Raw genomic sequence first — 15,244 nt, 5'->3', positions numbered from 1 at the left:
CTGGCATCCGCAAAACTCAATCTTTCATATTGAGAAGCTACTGGTGGCCTACGCTTCATCAGGATGTTCAGCAATTTGTTTCCGCATGTGGCAGCTGTGCCCAACATAAAAGTTCAAGACAATCTTCAGCTGGTCAACTTTTGCCTCTGCCTATTCCCACCAAACCCTGGACCCATATTTCTATGGACTTTGTTTCCGATTTGCCCAATTCTAATAATTTCAATACCATCTGGGTCATCGTTGACCGATTCTCTAAAATGGCGCATTTTGTTCCTCTCCGTGGACTCCCATCAGCACCTATCCTGGCTCAGCAATTTATAAAGGAGATCTTCCGTTTGCATGGGTGTCCTGAAGAAATCGTCTCAGATAGAGGAGTTCAGTTTGTGGCGAAATTCTGGAGATCCTTGTGCCAAGCACTACAGATCAAACTAAACTTCTCTTCGGCCTATCATCCCCAATCCAACGGGCAAACGGAAAGAGTTAATCAAGACCTAGAAACATTTCTCCGTTTGTACATATCCTCTTCTCAAGACGACTGGGTAGATCTGCTTCCTTGGGCAGAATTTGCTCATAATAATCATTATCACGAATCCTCTGCTTCCACTCCATTTCATACGGTCTATGGCCTACACCCCAGGGTACCCTTGTTTACTCCACTTCCTACAGCCTCAGTACCTGCCTCTGAAGTTTTCCTAAAGAATTTTTCAGGCCACTGGCGCCAGGTACGGGAATCTCTACTTAAAGCGTCCCAACGCTACAAAATTCAGGCCGACAAAAAGCGACGAGCCATTCCAAGCTTGAAACCCGGAAACCCGGAGTCTGGCTGTCTACTCGCAATCTACGCCTCAGAGTTCCATCTATGAAATTCGCTCCTCGCTTTATTGGACCGTTTAACATCTCCCGAGTCATCAATCCAGTGTCCTACAAATTACATCTACCATCTTACCTCAGGGTACCCAACACCTTCCATATCTCTCTCTTGAAACCACTGGTGCTAAATCGGTTTTATACACCCAAACTGGTTTCTCCTGAAGTGCAGACTGAACATGGTGACGAATATGAAATTAAAGAGATCTTGGACTCTCGGTTTCGACATAAAACCTTACAATATCTAGTCGACTGGAAGGGCTATGGTCCAGAAGAGAGGGCCTGGATCAAAGCTTCTGATGTTCACGCTCCATCTCTCATCAAAAAATTTCACCGCAAGTTTCCAACTAAGCCCCAATCTAAGTGTCCAGTGGCCACTCGTAAGGGAGGGGGTACGGTCACAAATCGGGATCTTAGCCGCACTTACCTCATCCGCCGCTGTCATATCACGGCTACCTGGGTCCCTTCTGGTCATCTGCAGCATTCCCGTTCTCCACACCTTCATTTGTAAACAAACACATACTGTCTGTCCTGCAGCATGGGCGCGGCCATCTTGGATGCAGTCAGGTGATCATTCCAAACCAACCAGATTCAGAAGCTGTGATCACATGAACTGATCAGCCAATAGTTGTTTGGGACATCCTATTTAAACCTGCTGCTGTGATCTGTTCATTGCCAGAACAACACACTTTTCTCCAGAGGATAGTTCTTGGCTCCAGTGTTCCTGACTGCATTACAAGTGCAGTAATCCTGTCTGCACTCCTAAGTGCAGTGTTCCTGACTGCATTACAAGTGCAGTGTTCCTGACTGCATTACAAGTGCAGTGTTCCTGACTGCATTACAAGTGCAGTGTTCCTGTCTACATTTCCAGACTGCTAATTCCCCTGCTATATTCTACAATCAGCACGAACATGAGCAAGAAGTTCATCCAGGCTGCTAAGTTCTGTTTCACTCCTGCTCCAGCTAGTCCCAAGGGTCCCGAATCGGATCAAGAAATTCAGACGACCGTGACAGACAGTATATACAGACTGAGTTAGATAGATATCATTCTGAACTAACTAGTATATTATTTGAGAAAAACAGTGCTTTTGCTGTGTTTGAGGGTCAGCACAGTCCAAAGTATACTATATATTATAATATTTTCTATTTTTCAATAATGTTATATTTTGAAAGGGTTATTCAGTGAAATCCATATTTAAAAAAGGCTGTTTGTGTGTGAGGGTCAGCAGCAGATACACGTCCCAACAAAGTAAACAGGGTGTTCTTGTCTTTGACTCAGAGCAGCACAACCCCCCGATAAAATATAAAACGTGTTTGTTAGAAGAATATTGTGTAGCAGTGTGGTGGCAGCATCTACAAGTAGCCCCAATCTGTTCAAGTAGCATTACTCCTCTTGGCAACTATGGATCACTGTACAGATCAGGAGCAGGCTAGTACCAGTACTGGCAGTAGTACTACTGTTACGACCTCTACTAGTAACAATGGTAATGGAGGAAGAAAGTTGAAGAAAATGCGTCCTCAAAATACTATTTGTCAAATTCAATCTCAAAGAAAACATCAGCTCTTGATGTAAGGAGGAAGATTAAGAGGGAATTTTTTGATGAATGCTTTGATTTGTCCAAAAAACGAAAACTTGATAACATTCCATACACCACCCACAGTGGCAAGACAAGGCTCAGACTATGTCCACTTTTTGCTAGTAGCGTTCCTGCTACTGCTCATACTGGTATATGCATTCAGGGCCGGATTAACCCGAGGTCTAACTGGGCTACAGCCCACGGGCCTCGGGCATCCAGGGGGCCCTTGACAGTGCTCAGCGGCATTATTTATCAGTGCGGGGGCGGGGGCGTCCCCTGCCCAATCAATGCTGCTGAGCACTGTCACTGTAAACCTTCCCCGGCGCTCAGTAATCTCCTTACTGAGGAGATCTCGTTAGTCTCACTCTCACGAGATCTCCTCAGTAAGGAGCTTACAGCGCACTGTTGAAAGACTACAATGACAGGACAGCAAAAAGAGGTAAGCATTTGGGATGGGGGGCGGTGGGCGACTCACATGGGGGTCCTCACAGGGAATGGAGGCCCCCTTAGCCCAGGCGCCTCCATTCCCTTAATTCGGCCCTGTGCGCACTAGAATGGCCATCCCAAAGTAGAGTTACCAACGCAGTTGTGCATCTTCCTCAACTTCACATACACCATCTGTCACAAACGCCCGACCTGTGTTAGACAGTCAAACAATCTAAACAGCTGGCCGTGACTGGAGTTACCTCAGTCACTTACCACTGAATACACCTTTTCTGCCTTGTGTTCACCAAAATCACTTATCAATGTTCCACACTTAAATCACATACACATATAGCATGAGCCTTACTTGGCTTTGTAAGTTCACAAAGAATCACAGAGAATACGCTAAATTAAATGTATTTAATGCAAAAAATAGTTCCAAGGCTTAATTACAAAACAGTTAATAACAAGCCATGCAAGATAAATTGCACAAACACGTTTCAGAAATAAAATAGGAAATAAAACCAGAATCACTAACTTACTAGTTAAGATATGGTATGAGGAGTAGGAGAAGGATGGCATACTTTCCCCTATGGCACACTCTTAGAAAATGCACACATTATTGTGTAAGACAGAAGATTTTAAACCCTTTTCCACATAGCTCTCACCCCCATCTTTGGAGTTAGCTGTCAATCAGTACAGATTGATTTCCAGAATGTCACCGGGCTTTCAAAGTGAGCTAGGGATGTCCTGAGATCTGGAATGTTCACAGGGCCTGAGTTCTCACCTCTGCTCATTCTGCTTGGTGTCACAGACTAGGGTATTGCTTACTGGTTTTTGCACTACTCACCAAAGAGGCGCGAAGTCAAACGTGTTCCTGGTCTTCACCAGGGACCCCCGCAAGGAAGTGTGGTCTTAGCTGCGGGAGACACGCAGGTCGCGGTCCTCAGCGGGAGTAACCAGTGAAGCAGTAGATGAAAGCGGTGTCGTACAGGCCGGGTCCAAACCGAGAAATCAGGAGATGCCACAGGGGAAATCCAAAGCCGTAGTCAGGGTAGCCAGGTCGGGGTCAGAAGCACAGGAGGAAGTATTCAATCAAGTCGAGGTCAAGTTCACAGGGAGCACAGAACAGGAGTAGTCAGTAACAAGCCGGGTAATACACAGGAAGCGCTGGAGAATGGTACACAGGAACGCTGGAGCTAGGATGGGACCTAATACTCTGGCACTCACCATGTGCCAGAGTGAGACTTTTATACACCTGTAGTCCAATCATTGGCGGTGGTGACTGGGAATTACTGGGAAGCGTTCCATTGCCTAGCAACAGAACGCGTGACCGCCGACCCGGAAGTACGCCCGGTTGCCTGCCAACCGGGCGCTCGGCAACAGAAGCAGACGTCCGTCTCTGTGCGGCAGACATAGCACAGGGACGGCGTCTGACAGTACCTCCTCCCCTACTTTGTTGGATAGATCTTTGTTCGAGGAACTGTTTTAATAGCCGTGGGGCGTGGAGATCTTCTTTTTGCACCCAGGATCTCTCTTCTGGCCCAAACCCCTTCCAATGTACTAAGAATTGGTGTCGTCCATGGAGGATACGGGAATCCAGGATGCGACTCACTTCAAATTCTTCACCTTCCGTGGTACGTACAGGAGCTGGTGGATGATGAGGCGACTGATGAAACTTATTGAGTACAAGTGGTTTGAGAAGAGAGACATGAAAGACATTGTGGATCTTCAGGGAAGGAGGTAACCGGAGTCTGTAGGTTACTGCATTGATCACATGTGTTATGGAAAAGGGGCCAATATAACGGGGAGCCAATTTTTGAGACGGTACTCTTAACTTGAGGTTACGTGTGGATAACCATACTTTGTCGTGAACCTGTAAAAGAGGGACCAGTCTCCGATGGCGGTCTGCTGCTTGCTTATAGCGTTGAGAAGTCTCTTGGAGTTTAGTTTTAGTATTAGACCAAATCTGGGAAAGGTTCCGCATGAAATTCTCCACCGCGGGAACTGGCGAGGAACCTTGGCCGGAGAAATCTGGGAGGGTGGGTTGGGATCCATAAACAATAAAAAATGGAGAGGCACCAGTAGACTCGTGATGATGGACATTGTGAGAAAACTCTGCCCAAGGTAAGAGATTAGCCCATTCTGCTTGGTTGTCTGAAGAAAAACATCGTAAGAAGACTTCGAGATCTTGGTTAACCCGCTCCGTTTGGCCATTGGTTTGTGGATGATACCCGGATGAGTACTTGAGGTCAGAACCAAGTATTTTACAAAAGGCCCTCCAGAATTTGGAAACGAATTGCACTCCACGGTCTGAGATGATTTCACGAGGGCATCCATGGAGTCTAAATATTTCTTTAATGAAGATAGGAGCCAACTGAGAAGCAGATGGTAGAGCGGACAATGGTACAAAGTGGGCCATTTTAGAAACTCTGTCCACAACAACCCAAATAGTGGTGCATCCATTGCTGGAGGGAAGGTCAGTGATGAAATCCATGGATATGCTTTGCCAAGGAAAATCTGGAATGGGAAGTGGTTGAAGGAGCCCAGAAGGGGCCAACCTGGGGTTCTTACAACGGGCACATGTATCACAGGAAGCCACAAAACTTCGTACATCCGAATGTAGAGCCGGCCACCAATATCTTCGACAAAGGAATTCGTAAGTTTTCTTAACACCGGCGTGTCCTGCCAATTTGGAGGAATGTGCCTACCGGAGAGCTTTGATTCGTAAATTAGGCTCCAAGAAGGAACAACCCCTAGGGGGTGTTTTGGCCGTGGTTTTGGTAAGGGCGATAACCCTGGTCGGAGTAAGAATGGGTAGAGGTTCCAGGGGAGTACAGAGATCCGTGTTGTCAAAAGATCGAGATAGAGCATCTGCTCGGATGTTCTTGGATCCTGGATGGTAAGTCAGGATGATGTTAAAGCGTGCGAAGAACGATGCCCATCGAGCTTGACGTGGATTGAGGCATCGAGCCTCGCTGATATAGAGCAGGTTCTTATGATCGGTAAGAACTGTTACTGGATGACGTGAGCCTTCAAGTAGGTGTCGCCACTCCTCTAGGGCAGCTTTGATTGCTTGTAACTCTTTGTCACCAATTCCATAATTCTTCTCGTGAGATAAAAAATTTTGGGAAAAGAACCCGCAAGGCAGATGAGATCCATATTTGGATTTTTGGAAGAGTACTGCCCCAACACCTATAGCAGAAGCATCAACCTCCAGAAAAAAGGGTTCAGATTGATCCGGTTGAGAAAGGGCTGGAGCAGACGAAAAGGCCTGTTTCAGGAGATTAAATGCCTTCAGGGCGTCCGAAGACCAATTTCTGGGGTTGGCTCATTTTCGTTTCAGCGCGGTTATTGGCGCAATAATGGTAGAGAACCCTTTAACAAACTGTCTGTAATAGTTGGCGAACCCAATAAATCTTTGGATGGCCTTTGTGCCTTGGGGAAGAGGCCAGAGTATACTGTCACAGACTAGGGTATTGCTTACTGGTTTTTGCACTACTCACCAAAGAGGCGCGGAGTTTAACGTGTTCCTGGTCTTCACCAGGGACCCCCGCAAGGAAGTGTGGTCTTAGCTGCGGGAGACACGCAGGTTGCGGTCCTCAGAGGGAGTAACCAGTGAAGCAGTAGATGAAAGCGGTGTCGTACAGGCCAGGTCCAAACCGAGAAATCAGGAGATGCCACAGGGGAAATCCAAAGCCGTAGTCAGGGTAGCCGGGTCGGGGTCAGAAGCACAGGAAAAAGTATTCAATCAAGCCGAGGTCAAGTTCACAGGGAGCACAGAACAGGAGTAGTCAGTAACAAGCCGGGTAATACACAGGAAGCGCTGGAGAATGGTACACAGGAACGCTGGAGCTAGGATGGGACCTAATACTCTGGCACTCACCATGTGCCAGAGTGAGACTTTTATACACCTGTAGTCCAATCATTGGCGGTAGTGACGCTAAAGACCACTGCCGGAATTACTGGGAAGCGTTCCATTGCCTAGCAACTGAACGCGTGACCGCCGACCCGGAAGTACACCCGGTTGCCTGGCAACCGGGCGCTCGGCAACAGAAGCAGACGTCCGTCTCTGTGCGGCAGACATAGCACAGGGACGGCGTCTGACACTTGGCAGGTCAGGTCCACATCCTCTGCATACAAAAAAACTCCTTAGAGATGCTTATCTATCCCTGGGTCTTCTAATTTCAAAAGATTATTGACACTTACACAGGTTCAGACTCATGTCATTTAGCAAAGCACACGTTGAGAATACATTACAAGGTTACATACAATATACATTATCATACCTGAATATTAAGGGAAAATAACAATAATACATAATAATCACACCACCTTCTCGCTCAGATTGTAATGTGTTACTGACACCTCCAGTACAGCCAAATCAGTGAGGATAACACTGAGGTTGAAGAACAACTTGGGCCCTCACAGAATACTGAGGAAAGTCTAAGGAGGAAATCCATGAGTGCTATATGTGAGACTCTGTAACAGTAGATCAACCTCCTTTGAAAAGTCCTCAACCATATGGAAATGTGAGGCTGGGTAGTAGTAGTAGTATTAGTATTGATGATGATTTACCCATAGAAATTGAGGAGGCTACTATGGAAGTTGCAAATGTACAAAAGGATAATGGGGACAATTGTGGATCTGAAAATGAATGTCTTGCACATGGACGAGAAAATGAGGAGGATGATTGTGTTGATGTAAGGCAGCCACCAGTGTTACCACTGGCAGATGACCATGAGAAGTGAATTATCATGCCAGGGAATAAGACATAATATATATTATTTTTATCTAAACCCAGACAACATTTGTTAAAGCATCTGTAGCCTTTGTCAGGCCAAAATAAGTAGTGGTAGGGATGTTGAACATCTAAGCATCTCCTCCGTGTTAAGTCATTTGCAGCAAGTTCATTCAAGTCGTCTTTCCAAAGGTGGCAAAATGTGTATAGTAGCATGCAGCCCAGCATCATCTACCAGCCAAATGGATAGACACTTACAATACTCACCGTGTCAACACCTTCATCATCCTTCTTCCCATTATTAGTACGTACTAGTCCAGTTTCCAATTATCAAATTACAAATAACTCCCCTATTGTAATCCATGATCCCCAAGAAACATACTTGTACGCTACAGATGCTGCTGAGGGGGAGATATCTATACAGAAGGGGAGCAAGGCGAGTAAGTATTTTACACAATTGTCTGTGAAGCACGCATTTTCAAGAGTAAACAAGTATGACAGTCAGCATCCTGTTGCACAGCAGATCACTAAAGTCATCATCATCATCATCATCACCATTTATGTATATAGTGCCACTAATTCCGCAGCGCTGTACAGAGAACTCACTCACATCAGTTCCTGCCCCATTGGGGATTACAGTCTAAATACCCTAACACACAAACACACACACACTAGGGTCAATTTATTAGCAGTCAATTATACTACCAATATGTTTTTGTATTGTGGGAGGAAAACGGTCACCCAGAAGAGATAAGGCCATGGAAAACGGTCACCCGGAATAAATAAGGCCATGGACAAGAATTAAACTCATGACCCCAGTGTTGTAAGGCCGAAGTGCTAACCACTTAACTACCATGCTGCCCACATGCCATGACAGCTATGTTAGCATTGGATGTGAGCCCAATTTCCACCATCTATGCAACAGGTTTTAGACAATTAGTTGAAGTCATGTGTCCACGCTATATAATTCCATCTCTATTCCATTTCTCCAGAACATCAATACCTCAGCTGTTCTTTGAAGTTAAGCAAAAAGTCATTCAGTCCCTAGAAAATGCCATTGTACTGATAGTCCACTTAACTACGGATATGTGGACAAGCGGTCCAGGTCAAAACAAAGACTATATGACCGTGACAGCACACTGGGTAGGTCTATCGCCATCAGCTTCACCATCATCCTCCTCATCCTTTCTGCACAGTAGACCTACCACAAAATTCCAGATCATTCACAGGCAAGATACTCTGTGTATCACTGGTTTCACAAAGAAACCTACTGGTGTCAATGTTTTGGAAAAACTCAGGAATGTGATAGCAAAATGGCTCTCCCCACTAAGACTTTCCTCAGGATTCGTCATACAAAGCCAACATTGTATGTGCATTACGAGTTGTTGAATTTCAACACATACCAAGCTTTACACACACAGTAAACTTGGTAGTGCAGAATTTCTTTAAAAAAATTAGAGGTGCAGGAGATGCTGTTTGTGGCTCGTAAAATTTCTGGCCATTTTAGACATTCCACGACCGCATGTAGAACATTGCAGTGGTTGCAAAATAGATGTCATCTGCCATGCCACCAACTGAAGCAGCAGGTAATAATAAGAAGGCATTCCACACGTTATATGCTTTAGTGACTAGAGGAAGAGCAACAAGCCATCAAGACCTACACAGCAAACCGTGAGATAGGCAGAGGGGGACATGTTATCTTACACTAGTACATTGGAGAATCCTTACTGTTTTATGCAAGCTACTGAAGCCCTTTGAAATTGTAACAAATTAAGTGATCTTGGGCACTGACATTCTGAATCAAGTCATACCCCTAATCAAACTACTGGAAAAGCAGCTGGATTTTCTGAAGGAGGAGATGAAAGTTTGATGAAATTCAGATTGACCCAAATTTTCACAGATGTAAACAGCTCCTTGTGAGCTATCTGTTAGCTCAAGTCGCACGTGACACATTCCCTGCTTCAGCTTCTCTAAACGCTACTGCCAGAAAAAAAACTTTCCTTTTCTGACACTCACACTGGTTATGAGTCAATAACACAGCAGCACACCAATGTGAAAGTTTATGACAACCGGTCAGGCTTAATGAATTGCTCAAATATACTACTGACAACTCTAGCATGTCTCAGTCGGATACACCTTGTCTTAGTAGAAAGGTGGAGGATTACTTTAATGATAAAGTAGAACTCAGCATCTCAGACAGTCCCTTTGAATTCTTTGAGAGAGAAAAAGGAAACTTTTGGAGGAAACTACTTCTCAAAAATGTAGAAAAACTGGTATTCTTTAAAATGAACTACAATTTGTATGAAGAATACCATTCTTGCCTCCAATTACCAACAGAATGCAGTGGCAAACACATGATTTCTAGAAAGGGGTTTCCATGCCACGCTGCAAATATTGGAAGGTTGGGTGCCTGTTTGGAAAAAGGACAGGTATATGAGATATATAGAAATCCAAGTAATGAGTGAACACAGTACTTCTCCCTTCCCCAAAGCAGGCCAATATTAAATCAAAAGCACCCAAGTTTAATAATTAGGACATTTAGCAACCAACCCAGACAGTAAATTAATGGAATTCACCTTTAATAAAAAGAACCATTCCCCCCAAAACACCCAAACATTAAGTTACTAGTATTTACATTTATTAAATAAACCTATATCCTTCCAAAAATTAGATAATTAGCATTCACTTTTAAGAAATAGCAATCCTTCTCCCTAAACTCAGCCACTGATTCAATTAATAGCACTCAAACAACCCCAGCATTAAATGAATAGTCCCATCATACCATGCCTTAATAGGTCCGCCATAACCCTACTATTAAATTAAATATCCCCCACCATCACCCCACCGATAAATTGAAAGCTCTCACTTTCACCCTACTAAGAAATCAATATTTCACAATCCACCCACATCACATAAAATACTCCCCCCTACACTTCAATTTCCCCCCTCCCTCAAACTTATATTAAAAGCCTCTCCAAGCTAGGCTTCATTTTTGACACAGGTTCACCAAACCTACATGAGAACATGCACAGTCACTCACTCACTTACTCACCTTCTTCATTCAGTGCTCTTACTCTGGCATTCTGCTGCTGCACACAGAAGACACACACATGCTGTCAGTGGGAGAGGAAGGGACAGAGACATACAACAGAGGAGAGAGCTGCGCAGATTGAAACAGAGACAAGCTTTAAAGTGGCTGATCCGGGGGGAAGGGGTCACCCACTTCAAGCATACAGTGCCCCAGGCTGGGAGAGGGGGTTTCTAGACACTAGAATCCCCCCCCTCTGTGTGCACCCCTGAAGAATGTGTATAATCCAGTGAGAATGAATTAATATTATGTGATGATGATCACGACAACATCATCTGTTAATTAATGTCTACTGATGCAGATGCTGTCCGTCTAATGAGCTTTGATACTGCCACTGCTGTGCCCTCTCCAATGTATTTGCTGCAGTGCTGACCCTCTTCAATGTATTTGCTACAGTGTTGACCCTCTCCAATGTATTTTCTGCAGTGCTGACCATTTACAATGTATTTGCTGCTGTGCTGACCCTCTCCAATGTATTTGTTGCTGACCCTCTCCAATGTATTTGCTGTAGCGCTGACCCTCTCCAATGCATTTGCTGCCGTGTTGACCCTTTCCAATATATTTGCTGCAGTGCTGACCCTTTCCAATATATTTGATGCAGTGCTGACCCTCTCCAATGTATTTGCTGCTGACCCTCTCCAATGTGTCACACACGCTACCTAACGTGTACCAACTCGGTGTATCTTCTCTATTCAATGAAAATGTAATTGTTGTAGACACCTTCAATGAGAATGATACTGAGGGTGATGATTGGTTACCACTCAGGAAGATGACCACTGTTATTCAAATGCCTATGATTCATTTGTTAACATCTCTATCTAATATACAATTGAACAACCAACAACCAAAATGTTAGCGTTTGTGTGAGCCCAAACAATTTAAGCACTTAAAAAGAGGCAGTGCCTGTCGCTAGAGTGCTTGGTTTGTTAACTTTTGTGCATGTCCTTTTCAACATATGGGTGGGTGGGTTCTTGGCCCCAAGGACAATGCCATCTTGCACGATTTTGACTGTTCCACTTTCCCCAAGAATCTTCTGAAGCCTTAGTTTTAGTAAATTCTTGAACCAAAATTCCCTTTTTTTGGGGACTTTTTGTATCTCATTGCAATGTCTAATTGTTTTCAGCATGTTATTAGTGCTGCCAACTGCCAACTGTTAACTGACTGCTGATTGGGTTACCAATATGCCAAATTCTGTCTCTTAATTTCTCAGAATGTGAACTTTCAAATTCAATTGCATTGTCTTGTCAAGACAGATCTTTGGCAAACAAATCTGCATCAATGTGAGTTATACATACTTACTTGTGTTGGAAGGCGAACTATTGCCCAATCTGAACTGTCTGGTTTACATTATTATTATTATTACCGTTTATTTATATAGCGCCACTAATTCCGCAGAGCTGTACAGAGAACTCACTCACATCAGTCCCTGCCCCATTGGGGCTTACAGTCTAAATTCCCTAACATACACACACACACAGACAGAGAAGGATAGACACAGACAGACGCACAGACTAGGGTTAATTTGTTAGCAGCCAATTAACCTACCAGTATGTTTTTGGAGTGTGGGAGGAAACCGGAGAACCCGGAGGAAACCCACGCAAACACGGGGAGAACATACAAATTCCTCACAGATAAAGTCATGGTCGGTAATTGAACTCACGACCCCAGTGCTGTAAGGCAGAAGTGCTAACCACTTAGCCACATATTTTTTAAAACTTTACTAATATAGCATATATGTATTATTTTTATATTCCGTATTGATATATTTTATAAATTACATATTTATGTACTTGCAAATATATATATATGAATCCCCTTGTTTGATTCACAAGGGCAGCATTATGGCACACACTAATCTCTATTCAGCCAGATCTACCTTACTTATACCATAACAAGTACTTAACAAGGTGTTTGAAAATAAATAAACAGATGACGGTGCACGCCACCTTTGTCTATTTAGTTTTATCAACGTCTTACTGTTTTAATTCTACCACTGTCCATCCAATGAATTCTGTCTGTTTCTGTAGAATAAATATCTATGGATGGATGCTCTGTTACATTTCAAATTTATGGTATGCCTAATATTTGTATTTTGTTTTCTTGTAGGTGCACTCCACCTTCATCAATCATCATCCATATTTATTTATTAAGCAGCATCAAATTATGTTACACTTTACAATTGGGTGTCTATCTGCTTCTCTAAATCTGTATATGTATTACCGTATATACTCGAGTATAAGTCGACCCGAATATAAGCCGAGGCACCTAATTTTACCACAAAAAACTGGGAAAACTTATTGACTCGAATATAAGCCTAGGGTGGGAAATGCAGGGAGAGGAAGGGAGAAGGAGAGAAAAAGGAGGGAGAGAGAAGAGGTGGGGGAGAGAAAACACAGACGATATTAAGAGGAATTGAAAACTAGCAGAGTCAATCTTCATAACAGTTACATTTATTAAAATCTGTTAAGTGTTTCGCTATGCTTTTTCAAGGCCTTTTTCAAGACTAAATAGATACTTATAGCATAACAGCTACAGATAATATACCTACCGGTATATTAGTATGTGCCGCTCCTTCAATTCCAAGACAGTCTGTCACAAATAGGAGGTAGTGGATTATTTAACCCCCGCATATTGTATTGCATGCATTAGAGGCAGTAGGTTTAGAAGCACAGCAGTTATTCATCTGGGAATCTCTATTCCTCCTCGTGCAGATAGATACCTTGGATTATCAGTTGAGATATTTAACTATTATATTTACAAGAGGACAAGTAACCCCCCTGGAGATAACCTTTTAAACAAATGAAATTAGCGGTGTTCAGCCTTTTACTTACCTCCGCAGTGAAACGTATGTGCGCCTCCACTGACAGGAAGTTCGGCATTTGGAACGCAAGTTTGCGTTCCAAATGCCGAACCTACTGTCAGTGGAACGCACATGCGTTCCACTGTGGAAGTTAAAAGCTGAGGGACGGCAGAACAGACGTTCACTCGTGTATAAGCCGAGGAGGGCTTTTTCAGCACAAAAAATGTGCTGAAAAACTCGGCTTATACACGAGTATATACGGTATTTATACAGTCCATATTTATATACATTCCATATTCATATACATGATATATATTATAAATAACATAGTTATATACCTGCAAATATATACAGGTAACGAGTCCCCTTGTTTGATTCACAAGGGCAGCATGGTGGCTTAGTGGTTGGCACTTCTGCCTCACAGCACTGGGGTCATGAGTTCAATTCCCGACCATGGCCTTATTTGTGTGGAGTTTGTATGTTCTCCCCGTGTTTGCGTGTTTTTCCTCTGGGTGTTACGGTTCCCTCCAGAAACCGGAACGTATTAGCAGGTTAATTGGCTGCTATTAAATTGACCTTCATCTCATGCGGTCTATGTGTGTATGTTAGTGAATTTAGACTGTAAGCTTCTATGGGGCAGGGACTGATGTGAAGAAGTTCGGTGAATACGCTACTCACCAATAAGTGCATATAAAAGTCTGGGGAGGATATTCATTTTGACAGCATTGATATGACAACTGTGATATAACCACATAGTAAGGTCCAATTGAATTTTGCAGAGAATGCGTGGAAAGTTAGCTTGGAAGAACTTTTCAGCCAGATCTACCTTACTCATACCATAAAAACACTTTAGTAAGAGTAATAAAACAAGGTGTTTGAAAGGTCTACTCTTGGCTCTCGGTGAATACTCTACCCAAGGATTAGTGCATAGTACATACATAGATGAAGATGCAGGTCACCTTCATTTATTTAGTTTTATTAATGTCTATATTAATTGTATTATTGCTACCACTGTCCATCCAATGAACGCTGCCTCTTTCTGTAGCAGAAGTGTCTATGATGGATGCTCTGTTACGTTTTGTCTTGATTAAGGATCATAAAAGTAATTTCCAATTAATGTAGTCTAGGGATTTTATATTTTATTCAATTGCCATGTATTTGTGTCATATATGTGTGCCACTGCTCTGTCACTAATTTTAACCTACCAGATCGCTGCAAACTTTGGCAAAAATTTGTGAAAATTGAGAACGCTGTTAAGGGATCTTTAGAAAATTGCCTGGAAATTACTAGAAATGAATGTCCATGCTATAAATAGTAATATAGGAGTAAAAACAGCTTAAAATGCCATTATTTTACCTATTATTCACAATTTTCAATTAAATACAGATCCAAAACCAAAAACGTTTGCATTTTGTTCAACAAAACCAGTAGCAAAGCCAAAACACAAAGTTGGATTAGAGGTGACACCGGTTTTGAAACCGAAACATGAGGGTCAGCGCACATCTCTACTATTTATTAATGGTCTTTAAGCCCTTTTACCAACAAAAATGAAGTTACCATTTTGTAGGCTGATACAGCATTCAAGAAACTGCAACCAATCAATTTGTTAGGAAGCAGTCCCATGACTGAGGCACATCTTGACAATTTAAACATGAGTCAGTTGCACCTACTGAATGGATATGCAGCATTCTTTCACTAGCTGCCTATGTGGCCGTTGTCCATGGTGTACTTTACTAATTTATTTATAC

This window comes from Mixophyes fleayi, chromosome 1, assembly GCF_038048845.1.
Source record: "Mixophyes fleayi isolate aMixFle1 chromosome 1, aMixFle1.hap1, whole genome shotgun sequence".
Lineage (NCBI taxonomy): Eukaryota > Metazoa > Chordata > Amphibia > Anura > Limnodynastidae > Mixophyes > Mixophyes fleayi.
The sequence above is the reverse complement of the archived record's forward strand: the minus strand, read 5'-3'. Positions refer to the sequence as shown.